Below are 15,064 nucleotides of genomic sequence, written 5' to 3'. Positions count from 1 at the left end.
ACCATCTGTGGCGGCTCTGGGAAGGGGGCCGTGTGACCTGGGCCGGGACTTCCCAGACGCTGTGGTCATGCCCTGGGCTCTGAGAGGCCAGCCCATAGCTGCTTTCACTTTAAGCTTTTCTCTCCTGGCTGTTGAAATATTTCAGGACTTCCGGAGAAGTTTCCTTTGGTGCTTCCTGAGTTTTCTCCTGGGCTCTTTTGCCTCCAGATTTCAGCCCCAGCCAGGGGCAGCTCCCGGAAGAGCTGCGGGTGCCGCCCTGGCTGACCACAGCCCCCACAGGGACTGCCTCCCGAGCTCCCTCCCCTGCAGGAAGGCCCCCCAGTGCACTGGTTTTGGGGAGCAGTAGACCCCTCTCTCTGGAAAAAAATAAAAATATGTCTCTTCCTGCATTCAGGCTCCTGCCTGGGGGCTGAGGAGCAGGTTCTGGATGCCGCTGGCAGGTGATGGAGGGCTGTATCTCTGATTCCTGAGCCCTTCTGAGCGCAGAGCAGCCAGAGGGCAGGGGACAGAGCCTTTGAACGCTTGCTGGGACAGTCACCTCGGGTGATTGACTTCACCTCTTTGAGCTTCCTTTTCCTCTCATATAAAATGGAAACAATCTTATCAACCCCACCAGTAGGGTTGCCCAATTTTTTGGCAAATAAAAACACAGGATGCCCAGTTAAATTTGAAGTTTAGTTAAAACAACAAATACTTGTCTTAGCAGAAGTATATCCTATGCAATATCTGGGACATGCGCATATGTGCTCAGTTGTGTCCAACTGTGACCCCATGGACTGTGTGTAGCCCACCAGGTTCCTCTGTCCATGGGATTTCTCAAGCAAGAGAACTGGGGTGGGTTGCCATTTCCTTCTCCAAGGGATCTTCTTGACCCAGGGATCAAACCTGCGTGTCTTGCATCGGCGGGCAGGTTCTTTACCACTGAGCCACGAGGGAAGCATTTGGGACATACGTACGCTCAAAACTTGTTACTCATCCAGAGTTCAAATTGTACTGGGTGTCTTGCACTTTACTTGGTGTCCCTACCTCTGGATGAAATGGTGTGTATGTAACACTTAACAAGAGACCCAGCTAAATGTTCCTTGCTCATCTCATTACTTCTTTCTCTCCTCTGCCATCCCCTGACCCCGAGAGGCTGAGCTGTTTGTTTCTTTGGAGTAGTCATAGAAATATAGAGGTTGTTTTTGTACAGCTGACACAAAATGTAATGAACGACTAGTGAGAAAATGCCAGTAAAAATAGCTGTCACTTACCGAGCACTAGCTGAGTGTCCCATGATGTTCCAAGCACTTTCTGTATGTTAACCCCCTTACCCTTCACAGTAACCCTATGAAGAAGACACTTATCTCCACTTTACAGATGAGCACACAGAGGCAAAGAATAGATAAGTAACCTGCTCAAGGACACCCAGCTAGTAAGTGATGAGCTGGATATGAACCTAAGCAATCTGGCCCTCATATTGTTGGTGTTAAATGGAACGGTACACTGTATCTTGCCTACCGACTGCCACAGCTAAAGATGTAAAGTTCCTTTAAGGCCAAGGACATGGAAACCTCCAGAGATGGTTTCCCAAAGCAGGTGATAACACAGCGTGCTCCCAGAGCCGGGTGTGACTTCCCAGGTTCCCCTGAGATCCTTGGATGGAGACAGGGTTCAGTCAGGCATGAGGAGCTCACGCTGGGGTTTATCATTTCCTCCCCCCACTACCCCTGAATGTCACAGAAGTACTGGCCGTGTACCAGCCTGTCATCTGGGGGGCATGAGCTGGCCCCAGGGGATAGTTCATTCCTGGGGTCCTGCAAACCCTAATCAAGTCCTTTTTAATCTTATTAGTTCACAGATAACTGTGTCACAATAGGATGTCTTCTTGAAATTCTTCATGATTCTCTAGGATAGAATGCCTTTCCTTTGATAAAGAGAATGTTAGCTTCCCTGGGGGCTTAGCAGTTAAGAATCTTCCTACCAATACAGGTTTGATCCCTGGGTCAGGAAGATCCCCTGGAAGAGGAAATGACAACCCACTCCTGGTATTCTTGCTTGGGAAATTCCATGGACAGAGGAGCCAGGAGGGCTATAGTCCATGGAGTCATGAAAGAGTCGGACATAACTGAGCGACTAAAACAACAGCAACATTCAATAACAAAATGAAGTTATTGGGGACTAGAAAAATACCTAAGGGGCTCAAGTGGCAAAGAATCTGCCTGCAGTGTGGGAGACCCAGGTTCAGTCCCTGGGTCGGGAAGATTCCCGGGAGAAGGAAATGGCAACCCCCTCCAGTATTCTTGCGTGCAGAATCCCATGGACAGAGGAGCCTGGAGGGCTACAGTCCATGGGGTCGCACAGAGCCTGACACGACTGAGTGACTAAGCAGCAGCGGCAGAAAAAACCTAAGAGTAGAAGGAAGACAATCCACGTGCCACTGCCCCAGCCCTGAGATGACACCTTCCTCCTTGCTCTTCCCTTTCTGGCCTTGCTCCTTGCTCAGGGTCTGGCCTAGCAGCCTGACTGTGCATTCCCACCAAAACCTAGGCTGCGGGCCAGAGCATGATGGAACTTCGAATGTCCCAGCACCACCCCTGGATGCTTATGCCAAGGGGAATGGTGAATCGGAAAGAGCATCTGGAAACCAGGAGGTGCTATCCTGCCTTTTCTAGAGTCTTGGCTGGCTCTTCACCCCCATCCACCCCAGGAGCAGCAGTGCGGAAGTGCCTGTTGTTGAAAGGGGCTGCCTGGCCCCATCACAGCTTATGACTGGAGCTCAGTTTCCAGCATACTTTGTAGGTAGCTCTAGAGGCTCTACTTGGCCTGAAGCCCAGAATCCAAGTCTTCCCGCCTCTTTTCCCACCACAGGCCTCCCCCAGGCTCAGCTTCTCAGTGTTGTGGTCTTTCCTCACTTTCTGAGGGTTAACTCCAGTTCATTCACAGAGAAACGCGAGACCGAGAGCTTTGCCTATTGCTTCTGCTCCCAGCTCCTTCCACGTATCTGCTGTCTCCCTTTTCTCCCTGTCCCCCAGGGACTACTCGGTAGGTGCTTGTTGGCAGGTTCAGAGAGGCCCTGGTTCATTCATCAGGAGATCAGTGTCCCCAACCTGGTAACTTAACTGCTGTATTTGTCAGGGCAGGAGAACACAGATGGCACACTCAGCCTGGGGGTTTGGAGAGAGCTTGGAATAGGACTACGACCAAAATGTGGGCAGAGCGAGGGGAGGGTCTGGATCCCGCACCTGGAGACACAGAGGCCCCGTGGGTGGCTTCCTGGCAGGAGCTGCAACCTTCAGGGAAAGCACGCAGCCTGGGTGGCCCACAGGGAGGAGCTGCTGGGAGAGAGAGCCCGGCCTGGCACCCCTCCCTTCCTGAGGCCTCCGGCTGGGGCAGAAAACAGGGTGGAGAGCCAAGGAGAATGGACCTGGAGGGGTGTGCTCCAGGTGAAATGACGCTCTCTGGATTTTTCCCCATTTGCAAAGGGAGGGTTAGAAATACCTACCCCAGGATGTCCCTGGTGGTCCAGTGGTTAAGAATGTGCCTTCCAATGCAGGGGACTTGGGTTTGATCGCTGATTGGGGAACTAAGATCCCACAAGATGCCCATCTAAGATGGCCACTAAGCCAGTGCCTGCAACTATTGAATCCGCATGCAACAAATAAGACCCAATGCAGCCAAATAAATAAATATTAAAAGAGAAAGAAAGAAATGCCTGCCCCATGCGTGTCCTGGAGTTGTTGTAAAAATCAGCTGAGATAATGAACAGTGACGATGTGTGCTCATTGAATCATTTAATACCAGAGTAAGGGATAATTGTTGTTGTTGATAAACACTCACTGGGTTCCCCCCACAGGATGTGTCTTACACATTCTCACTTCTTCTGGGGAGTCTCATTTTCAAGGGACATATGGGTAAAGGAACGAGAAATTGCAGAATTGCAAGAGCCTGGATTTGAATCCCAGAGCCCCTGCTTAATGTTCATATGCATCGAGCAAGTCATTTAATGAGCTTCCCTGTGGTGAAATATGCCTCACTGGGGTTCAGAGGAGAATGGATGCTGTCATTACCATTAGCCGGTGCTCAGAGGATCTACGAGCATCCCTCATCCCTCAGCTGATGGGATGAGGGGTTAAGTTTGTCCCCCCGAAAATGTGTCAGTCTTAATCCCTCACATTCACCCTCACTCATGTGAAAAAAAAAAAAAAGTGAAAATGTTAGTTTCTCAGTTGTACCCGACTCTTTTCAACCCCATGGACACCAAGCTCCTCTATCCATGGAATTCTCTGGGCAAGAATACTGAAGTGGGTTGCCATTCTCTTCTCCATGGGATCTTCCCAATTCAGGGGTCAAACCCAGGTCTCCCACCGTGCAGACAGATTCTTTGCCATCTGAGCTACCCGGGAAGCCCCCCACCCGTCACAGACTGAGGTAAAACCACCATCCTAAATTTTGTGTGAATCATCCCCTCTTTTTCTTTAGAGTTTTATTACTCAGGCATGTGTCCCTGAATTATATAAATGTAGTTTTGCCCGCAACTTATATAAATAGACTAATAGTAGAAGTTTTTCTGTGACTGCCTTTTTCTGCTTTAAAGTATGGTTTTGAGATTGGTCTTTGTTCTTACCTATAGCTCTAGATTATTCATTGTCAAAGCTGCGTAGAATTTCCATTTTAGGAATAAACTACAGCATATTTAGTGGTAATAATGGTACACCTCCGTTTTTGGACAAAATCCTAAATCGGAGAATCATTTTACTCTACAACGCAGCTCACACACCTTATATATATGTACACATATCTATTTGAATTAGTTTCATAAAGTCATCCTCCCTTAGTATGTGAGGTGCTCCTTTTCAGTCCGTTTTAAAAGTGACTTGCCAGGTGAAGAATCTGCCTGCCGGTGCTGGGGACACAGGTTCAGTCCCTGGCCAGGAAGATTCCACGTGCCATGGGCAGCCAAGCCTGTGAACCACAGCTGTTGAGCCCCTGCTCTACGAGAGGAGAAGCCACCATAATGAGAAGCCCATACACCACAATGAAGAGTAGCCCTGCTCACCGCTACTGGAGAAAGTCCACTTCCAGCAACAAAGACTCAACACAGCCAAAAGTAAATAATTAAAAAAAAAAATGACCTGCCAAACTGACTGCATGATCCACTAATGGGTCAAGCTGCAGTGGCTGGATGCTCTCCCCCAAGTGTCCAGTTTGGTGGCCACTTGCCCAGCAGACATGCCCAGGGCATGGCCCTGCTGCTTCCCTCAGGGCTCTCTGCCTGCCCACTGCTTGCCACGAGACCACGGTGGTTCTCGTCCTTCCAGCTGTCCAGGCTATAGGCTTCTTCCCACTCCTGCTGGGGGTGTTCTAGCTGTGGCCTTGCCCTTGTAGTTGCTGCATCTCATGGACCATGGCGTGAGGGACACCAGACCCTGGGAGCGTGTTAGAATTGTGTGTGCAGTAGAATTACTGATTTAGTCAGGTAGCAAGAGTGGGTGTGGTGTGTGGAATCAGACTGTCTGGATTCCAAGCTTAGCCATTCAGTAGCTGTGTGACCTTGGGTCAGACATGTGAGCTGTGTCTCAGTTTCCTCATCTGTAAAATGGGGAGATTACGACCGTAGTACCTACTTCATAGGGTGGTGTGTGGCTCACATGAGTTAGTTCATTGTGTAAGTGTGGGCTATTATTACTACAGAGCCCAGCTGGGCATCGGGGCTAAAATCTATCCACTTCTTTGTTAGCATCTCTGGGTACAGGAGCTATATTGGGAAGAGGTCAAAATACCCAGTTAAAAGGAACTTGGAGGTGGCTAGAAGAGCTGGTTCTGCGCTCAGGATGCGTGTATTCAGATCTCAGCGCCTCTGTTAACTAGCCATGTAGCCATGGGGGATGGGGATTGAATGCATTACTACGTGGACCAGGCATATGGTAAGTGGGTAACTGTCTGCCCACCAGATAAAGCCTCCTGAGGGTGGAGGCTGAATCTGCTTTGCTTCCCAGTTGTGTCCCTACTACGTGGCACATAGTAGGTGACATCAGGTTATCTGTCAATTGAATGAAGGGAAGCTGTGTTTACCTTCCTTGGAGAAAAGTTTATTCAGCTCCTTCATCTATATTTTGATTAAGTTGGGTTATGTGTCTTTTGACTGTAGAACTGTGAGATTTCTTTATATAATGTAGCTACAAGTCCCTTATCAAATATGTGATCTGCAGATTTCCCCCATTCCTTGGGTTGTCTTTTCACTTTTTTCTCTCTATGTTATGCGTATTTTATTTGTTTCATTTTTGGCTGTGCCACTTGGCATGTGGGAATCTAGTTCCTCTGCTAGGGATTGAACCCGTGCACCAGCAAGTCCTTCTTTTCACTTTCTTAATGGTGTCTTGTGAAGCACATGCGTGCTCAGTTGCTCAGTCATGTCTGACTCTTTTCTACCCCATGGACTGTAGCCCACCAGGCTTCTCTGTCCATGGGATTTTCCAGGCAAGAATACTGGAGTGGATTGCTATTTCCTCCTCCAGGGGATCTTTCTCACCCAGGGATTGAAGCTGCTTCCCCTGGTCTCTTTCAGCTCCTGCATTGCAGGCGGACTTTTTCCCACTGAGCCTCCAGGGAAGTCCCCCTGTGAAGCACTGAAGTTTTCCATTTTGATGGCGTCTAGTTTATCTCTGTGTTCTTTGTTGCTTGTGCCTTTGGTGTCTTATCTCAGAATCCTTAGCCGAATACAAGGTCATGAGCTTTACCCCTGTTTTCTTCTAAGAGTTTTGCAGTTCTTCGATCCGTTTTGAGTTAATTTGTGTGTGTGATATAAAGTAAGAGCCCAGCTTCATTCTTTCGTGGGTGGATATCCAGTTGCCTCAGTACCATTTGTTGGAAAAAACTATTGCATGATCTCAGCACCCTTGTCAAAAATCAGCCAACCATACATGGATGTGTTTATTTCTGGACTCTCGAGTCTACTTCATTGATCCGTATATCTAGAGAACCACCTCCATCTCTGATAGTTTACCGACTCTGCCCATCTGCTCTCGATAGTCCTGGAAGCCCCCCCTGCAGGAAGTGCTAACGGAACATCCCATAGCCCAGCTCGATCTCCCTAGTGGCCCCTGAAATTAATCACTTTCCGCATCTGTCAGGGTGACCACGGGGAGGGCCCAGTGTGACCGGCCCTTAAAGGCACACGGGGGAGGGTTCCATGGAGATGTGCTTTCCCTCCCCGCACTGGCAAGCCTGCACATCTCCTCCCAGAGCAGGGTGCAAGGTCCCAGAGCAGGGCTGTTTGTGCTGAGGCCCATCTCCTGATTGGGTGGATGCCCTTGATGCGGGCCAGGTAGGAGGGAGCCTAGGGCGGGAAGTGGCCGTTGGGATGGAAGGGAGGGAAGCATTCCTGGCACTAGAGGCATCTTCGGCAGGACTGCGGCCTCAGGAGGGAGAGCCTGCATCCATGGGTAGGCACGGGGAGGCTAGAGAGGACCACTAGTATCGTCAGGCTGTGGCTTCCATCCCCATTTCCTTATGTGTATCTGTGTGTGTGTGTGTGTATGTGCTGTGAGCCGGTGACTCAACTCCCATCCTTTCTGAGGGCTTGTTTCTTCTGGTTGCAAGACTTTTGTGCTCTAAGAGGTCAGTGGCTCTTGGCCAGTATGTCCTTGGTGGAGTACTTTGTTATCTCACATTGACTCCAGCCAGTGAATGAGACTCCCCAGGGCAGCCAGAGACCCTTGTGGCGTGGGATGGAGAGCTGGGAGGATGGCGCTCCGTGGTACCCTGGGGATGTTCTAGCTTGCACAGAGGTCCAGGTTGATGGAACCCAGGCAGAGAACACACCTGAGCAGAGAAGTGTAAAGTTGTATTAATGCCGTTGGGTTTGGCAGGGCAGGGCTGCCTGTGGGCTGAGCAAAGTGGGCATGCCTAGCCGGGGGGTGCCGGCTCAGAAGGGGGAAAGGGCGCCGCATGTGGTAGAGAGGCCCAGGGTTCGGTGTGTCCCCTGCCCCTCCAGGTCTCCTGAGGCTTTGGAGATGAATCTTCCCCGAATGACAGCCACTGCAGTTACACTGTATTTGTTAGGGACCTGGGAGGAGAAACCACTTCTTTCTTCCTTAGATCCCTAGAGGCAGCACTGGGGGAGAGCAGAGATGTCTGTAAAGTGCGCCCCTCTCTTCCCTCTTCAGTTGTTCTCCCCCCTTGCCCGCCCCCGAATGGGAGCAGAGCGGTGTGAGCCGAGTTGGAATTGCTCACTGCCTGAGAATTGCATCAGCCCCGCCTGGCAGGCTGGAGCGGGAGCCAGTTGCTATGGTGACCACTAGGCTTCAAACCAGTGAGAAGGATGGGTTAGTCGCAGGGTGTGGTTTTCTTGCCTTGGGATGATGACTTGGGATAGGCACACGGGGTCTGAATTCCCAGCCCTTCCAGGGGAAGATGCATCATCTGCTCAGGTGGGCTTGATAGACAGCTGCTCCAGAAACTGACATTGCCCAGGTTGGGTGTGTGTGACGGAGGACACAAGTGACTCCCTTCCACCTCATACTGGGGGCTGTGGGTGATTTGACCAAGTCCGCCAGCTTCTAGGGGAAGGGAGGGGACCAGGATGCAACCTTTCACCCAGAATGGAGGGCTCCTCTGAATCCCAGCCAATGAAAGCTGCTCAGGCTGCATCATGATTTTTTTTCCCCCCCAAACCACCTGACAGAGCTCATCGTCTTGCTAAAGGTAATGGCTGCTTGGCCAAGCCAGCACCATACTCTTAATACTTAGTTCAGATTTTGCCTGCAGTGGGAAAGGAGGTCAAAAGTCCACATTCTAGCCACACTGAGCACCTTCTGTGTGCTGGGTGGCGCACTAAACACTGCCTCCTCATTTCATCGTCTCCTTACCGCTACACTGACTAGGCTGTAGGTGATGCTGTCCCTGTTCCGCAGGGGAGCAAGCCCTGTGGCCCGGAGAGTTTAAGTCACTGGCCCAAAGACCTCAGCCTAAATCTTCACATTTTATGTCCAGCGTTCTTTTGGATTCTAGACGCCCTTAGGACCAGGGATTCTTAGGATGTCCAGTGAAGAGACACGCAGTACGTCTTCTAGTGGAAAAATCTTGGCCATCTCTCTCCCCAGAGAAAAACAGTTTCTAGGTGGGGAATGGTTGACTGGAGCTATTTCTGATTTCTGAACGGGAAGAATGAGAGATGTGGGTGTTGCCTGCGGACAGAGGCAAACTCAGGAAGCAGTTGGTGAGGTCAGGACAGGGCGTTGACAAAGTCCAGACTTGGTATGGAGACAGCCGGGGATTTCTGCCTGGGGCCCTCGAGGGGTGCGGACCAATTGCCAGATGAGTTCTCAGCAGAGAGGGGTCTGGTGGACTGGTCTGGAGTAACATGTAGAAGCAGAGGACAGCTAGACCCTCAGGGAGAGCCTGCCAGTCAGTGATGAGATCTGACTTGCTGAGCGTATGAGGCAGAGTACCTACCGGCAGTTAATACCCAGAGAGGGGCGCCACTCTCTTAAGTGCACTTTAGATGTTACTTATTTCATTTTCACAGAATCCCTGGGAGTTTGGTTGGTACTGTTCCATTTTGAAGATGAAATACAGGCATAGAGAGGTTGAGCGACTTGCTCCAGGTCACACAGCGGGTTAAGAGGTCGCGCTGGGGATTCCAGCCCAAGCAGTCTGGCTCCAGAGTATGAGTTCTTGACCAAAATGTTCTACCATCTCTGCTTGTACCTTCTGGAAAGCTGATAGTGAGTTAGCTTGTGTGGCCCACCCTGAGGAGTGTGTATGGGCATATGTGTCTGCACACACATGCACACACACACGCGTGCACCAGTATGGTGGCAATGGGAGGGAAGGCTCGTGGCTCTACTTGGGAGCTTCTCTGTGTTGGTGGCGGCCCCTGTGTATTTGTCGGGGGCCCAGGGGGACCTGTACCTGTGTGTGATGCCCTTCCTCCTTCCCTGCCTCCCTGTGTGTCTCCCAGGAGGCCGGGCGCTCGGTGTAGAGCTGTGGAGGATATTAAACTGCAGACCTTGAGCCTGGATGGCTGGCCTAGTTGTATCAAAGGGCCCAAGGTTCCAGGAAGGAGCTCAGATCTAGGGCTGAGGGTGAAGAGTGGCCCCAGGAGGAGCAGGCAGGGAAAGTGGGAGCACAGTTGTTGTGGGGAGGGGCCATTCCCTTGTGCCTCTTTTGGTGCTTGGGTCACCTGTGTGCTGCCCACACAACGTGCAGCTGCTCTCAGACCAACTGAGCTGCCTATCTTCCCCAGCGGCAGGATTGTAGGGAGAAGTAAGATAATAATAAAAATAATGAAATCAACAATAACAACAACCAACCTTACTTGCTACATGGCAGGAAAAGGAAATGGCAATCCACTCCAGTACTATTGCCTGGAAAATCCCATGGACAGAGAAGCCTGGTAGGCTACATACAGTTCATGGGGTCACAAAAAGTCGGACACGACTGAGCGAATTCACTTTTCACTTTCAGGCAATGGTCTTAGCGCCTCTACTTGGACTAACTCATTTAACTGTCCAAAAGCTCTATGAAATAGTTTTATTATTATTATCTTCATTTTATAAAGGAGGATGCTAAGGCCCAGAGAGGTTAAGCAAGTTGCCTGACATCACACAGCTAAAACTGGGATTTGTGTTCCCAGAGCCAAGCTCCAGGTGGCGCTAGTGGTAAAGAACCCACCTGCCAATGCAGGAGATTTAAGAGATTCGATCCCTGGGTAGGGAAGATGCCCTGGAGGAAGGCATGGTAGCCCGCTCCAGTATTCTTGCCTGGAGAATTCCATGGACAGAGGAGCCTGGTGGGCTACAGTCCATAGGGTCAAAAAGAGTGGGACATGACTGAAGCAACTTAGCATCCACACGCAGCCAGGTTCCAGAGCAAGTGCTAGGAAAGCACAGGACACAGCTGTGCCGTTTCATGGCTCCCAAGGCAAGCCTCCGGATCTTGTAACCCTTTTCTGCCTCCAACTCAGAATCTTGTTTTTATTTTTCTGAGAGGCTGGGCTGCGCACACTGCCTGCCAACAGGTCCTGCGGGTGAGATGTGGCCTCTGACATCAGCCAGTTTTTGTGGGAGCTGTGCCCACTCCCCCGCCCTCCCCCTTGCTCAGATGCTCAGGCACGAAGGGACATTTTCAGGAACTCTCCAGGGAGCCGAGGTAATTAACAGCCCCTGCAGCTCTGGCCTCACCCAACGTCTGCCTGCACACAGGTAGCTCCAGGGGTAGGGTGGGTCCCGCCAGCCCTGGAGGCTCGCTGCCTTTCTCTCTCCTATCCTGTCTGACCTGTGGTCTACAGCCGCCCTTGTTATGAGCGCCAAGTTGAAACATCTCTTTATTCCTTGCCACCACTTGCCCCTCCTAATCTCTGCCCCCGGCCAGCCTCTGGGCCATGTCTGGTCCTGAGCTCGAATCTCAGAGGAGGCTGCCTTCCTGTGTGAGGTAAGGCATCTCTTGCTTCCAGGTGGGAGGAGGGAGCTGTGTGATGTGAGTGGAGGACTTGGGGGTGGCAGAGGGGTAGGGGTACAGCCAGGGGTGACCTGGGGCAAGTATCATATCTGGCTGTGACCCCTGGGGTTCTGCATGCTCCCTAGGACATTGCCACTGGCATTGGCAGGTTGAACCTGTAGTGGGCGCCTGGGTGCCGCCTGGTGGGGGAAGGAGTATTGAAATTGGAGCTGACAAATGCCTGGCAGCCCCTACCTAGAGCAGAGCCAGGCTTGCCTTGTGCCAGGAAGTTGGCAGCATAGTTGAAACAAGCTATGAAGATGGAACGTGGCTTTGTAACTCAGAAGGTGGCTCAAAGGCCGTGTTTGGAAGCTGATGGGCTCCGGGTCTAGTTTAGTCCCCTTGTGCTATGCTCTGCTTAGTTGCTCAGTCGTGTCCGACTCCTTGCGACCCCATGGGCTGCAGCCCACCAGGCTCCTCTGCCCATGGGATCCTCCAGGCAAGAACACTTGAGTGGGTAGCCATGCCCTCCTCCAGGGCATCTTCCCATCCCAGAGATCGAACCCAGGTCTCCTCCATTGCAGGCAGATTCTTTACTGTCTAATCCACCAGGGAAGCCCAAGAATACTGGAGTGGGTAGCCTATCCTTTCGCCATGGGATCTTCCCAACCCAGGAATCAAACTGGGGTCTCCAGCATTGTAGGTGGATTCTTTACCAGCTGAGCTACCAGGGAAGCCCTCTGCTAATTCCCATGAAAGAGTTTCTCTGCTGTTGCTCCTTCCCTTTGTGCTCTTTTTTTTTTTCTTTCTTTTTTTAAAACAATGTTTATTTATTTGACTGTGCTGAGTCTTAGCTGTGGCATGTGGGATCTATTTCCCTGACTAGAGATCAAACCTGTGCCCCCTGCATTGGGAGTGCAGAATCTTAGCCACTGGTCCACCAGGGAAGTCTGGCTATGTGCTTTTTTTTTTTTTTTTTTAAGTTATGTTTTATTCTAGTTTTAAAGTTGCAGTAAAACACATATAAAATTTACCATCGTAATCATTTTCAGGTATGCAGTTCAGTGGCATTAAGGACATGGTTGCACAACCATCACCACCATCCATGACCAGAACTCTTTTCATCTTGCAGAACTGAAAGGCTGCACCCACTGAGCACTAACCCCCTCTTCTTTCCCCTCCCCTAGCCCCTGGCAACCATCATTCTGCTTCCTGTCTTTGAATTTGACTACTCTAAGAACATCATTGTAAGTGGAATCCTACCGTCTTCTTGTGACTGCTTATTTCATTTAGCGTGATGTCCTCGAGGTTCATCCACATCGTAGCACATGTTGGAATTTCCTTTGTTTTCAAGGCTGAGTAATATTCCATAGTGTATATATGCCACGATTGGTTTATCCATTCATCCATCAGTGGACGCTTGAGTTGCTTCCACCTTTTGATGGTTGTGCATAGTGCTGTAGTGAACATGGGTGTTTCCTGTCTACGTGGGGCTTGCTTCAGACATCAGCAATAGGCCATCCTTGGGGTTTGGCCAGGGATGGGCCCTCTGACTCTGCCCCGGGAGAGTGGGTGGTTCACCAAGCTTGGCGCCCTGGTGTCTATTTCTACCAAAACTAAGACGTCAGCACTCCTGGCCTCAGCCTGCTGCTTGAGGACATTCCGGATTTCCTTCCCCTCTGCCTTTGGAAGAGGGTGCTGTGTCCCTGGTTCTCTCTCGGAACAGGAGGAGAGCAGCAGGGGCGCACCGTGAGCCCGGCATGGGTCGTCCTGGGAGGAAGGGACTGTCAGGCGCTGGGTAGGGGACATGGAACCTTTCTGAGACTAGGGTGGCCGACTGACCTCCCATGGAGGAGCTGGAGGGCAGGCTGGTGATACCAGGGAACCAACGTGGTTCTGAAATCCCCGTGACTGAGCACAGGCAAGGTTTGCTGCTTGCTCACGCTGGTCCACGGCAAGTATGGCAGGGTCTGCTCCACAGGGTTACTCAGGGACCCAGCCTGATGGAGGCTATAGCGTCTGGAATCCTTGGCCTCCAAGGTCACTGCCGCAGGGGAAGAAGAAAGAGAATTGTGTACAAGGGCTGATCAGAGCAGGGGGAGGCAGAGGTGTCAGAGCCTGAAGGAGGTGGGCGTGTCTGTGTATGTGTGTGTGTGCATGTGGGCAAAGAGCAGAAACGAGCTGGCTGGGGGAACCCCATTGCCCTTCCCCAGCTTAGCCCTCACCTGGCTTTGCACCACCCAGAGGAAAGATGACTTTGGTGTTTCAGGAAGCAGCCATTGATTTGGGGAGTTCCCCTCATCTCCCGTCAGTGGGTGACAAAAGGAAGCTGGAGCAGGCGAAACCCCTGGTCCTCTGAAGGGAAGAGAGAAGGAAGTGAGTTTTGAGGTACCTTCTTATGACCCTGGACAATCATAGAGATTTTTTTTAGGGTCTAGGGAGACTCTGTGTGGAGCACCAGCAGCTTGGACTGAATACCAGCAAGCCGGGCAGCGATGCACAGAGGTGCAGGGTGTCTGAGGATGTCCGGGTGAGGGTGTGCAAGTGTGTGCAGGTTGGGAATGTCTTGGCTGATTCTGCAGAGAGAGGCGGGAGCCTGGAGTCGCCAGGCTCTGGGATTGAAGGGATGATGTCAAAGGTGGGGGCAGAGATTCTGATCCTGGCTGCCACCAATGTGTGAAGGCCTCTTTAAACGTCTTACCAACCTCTCTGGACCTTGTATTAGATATTTGTCCTCTGAACTGGCCCTGCCTTCTTCTCAGCATTAGATTGAGAGTCATTTAATTTTTCATAAATACCCCCAAGGACTCATGAAACCATATATGGGAGAGGGGCCCTGATGAGGCCAGCCCAGGCCGGTGATAAGTGGACTTGGATCCGAAGGTCATTGTCATAATGGTCCTTTGATTCTTCCTCGTGCGTCGCCTCCTGGCTGCTGCTGCTTCTCCCCCTTGGGGGCCCAGTCGCATTTCCTACCAGCAAGCCGGGAGAGAGGAGGAGGAGGAGCAGAGCCTTAATAAATCAGATCAGTCCAGGATCATTACTTGTTATCAATTCATGACAGTTCAGAGGGGAAGCAGAAGGCAAGGGAAAGCTGTTAACTCTATCAAAGGTTAGAATTCCTATAGGATTTATCAGTGACCTCCTGGCCTCAGACCCTAAGTAATTGAAATGGCTATTATGGGAAGAGATTAGAGGATTTTTAAGGGAGTGTATCAGCCGGTTGACAGTTATCCAGGATCCACTGTGTGTGAATGCTGTCCTGAGTGCCATGAATAAAATGAAGTGAATAGAAGACGGCCATCTTTGTCTTCCAGACTTCTGCCACCTAGTGGGGAAGCCGGAGTATGTGCTGTGCTGTGCTTAGTCTCTCAGTTGTGTCCGACTCTGTGACCCCAGGGACTGTAGCCCGCCATGGGATTCTCCAAATAATACTGGAGTGGGTTGCCATGCCCTCCTCTAGGGGATCTTCCCCACCTAGGGATCGAACCCTGGTCTCCCCCATTGCAGGCAGATTCTTTTACCATCTCAGGAGGACTACATACCAAAGACCAAATGAATATGAACTTGACTTTCTTCGTAGAATTTTTTTTCTTCTTTTTTGGGTCTGATTGGCTAATGTACTGTTTGTGAATACTCTCCT

The 15,064-nt window shown here is 51.0% G+C and overlaps 1 protein-coding gene across 7 annotated transcripts in view; it reads left to right on the top strand.

Moving 5' to 3' along the window:
• Window positions 1-15,064, top strand: part of ABR (ABR activator of RhoGEF and GTPase) — a 186,208-nt gene that overhangs the window by 58,998 nt on the left and 112,146 nt on the right. The gene's annotated exons all lie outside the window — the stretch shown is intronic.

This window comes from Bubalus bubalis, chromosome 3, assembly GCF_019923935.1.
Source record: "Bubalus bubalis isolate 160015118507 breed Murrah chromosome 3, NDDB_SH_1, whole genome shotgun sequence".
Taxonomy (NCBI): Eukaryota; Metazoa; Chordata; class Mammalia; order Artiodactyla; family Bovidae; genus Bubalus; species Bubalus bubalis.
The sequence above is the reverse complement of the archived record's forward strand: the minus strand, read 5'-3'. Positions and strand labels throughout refer to the sequence as shown.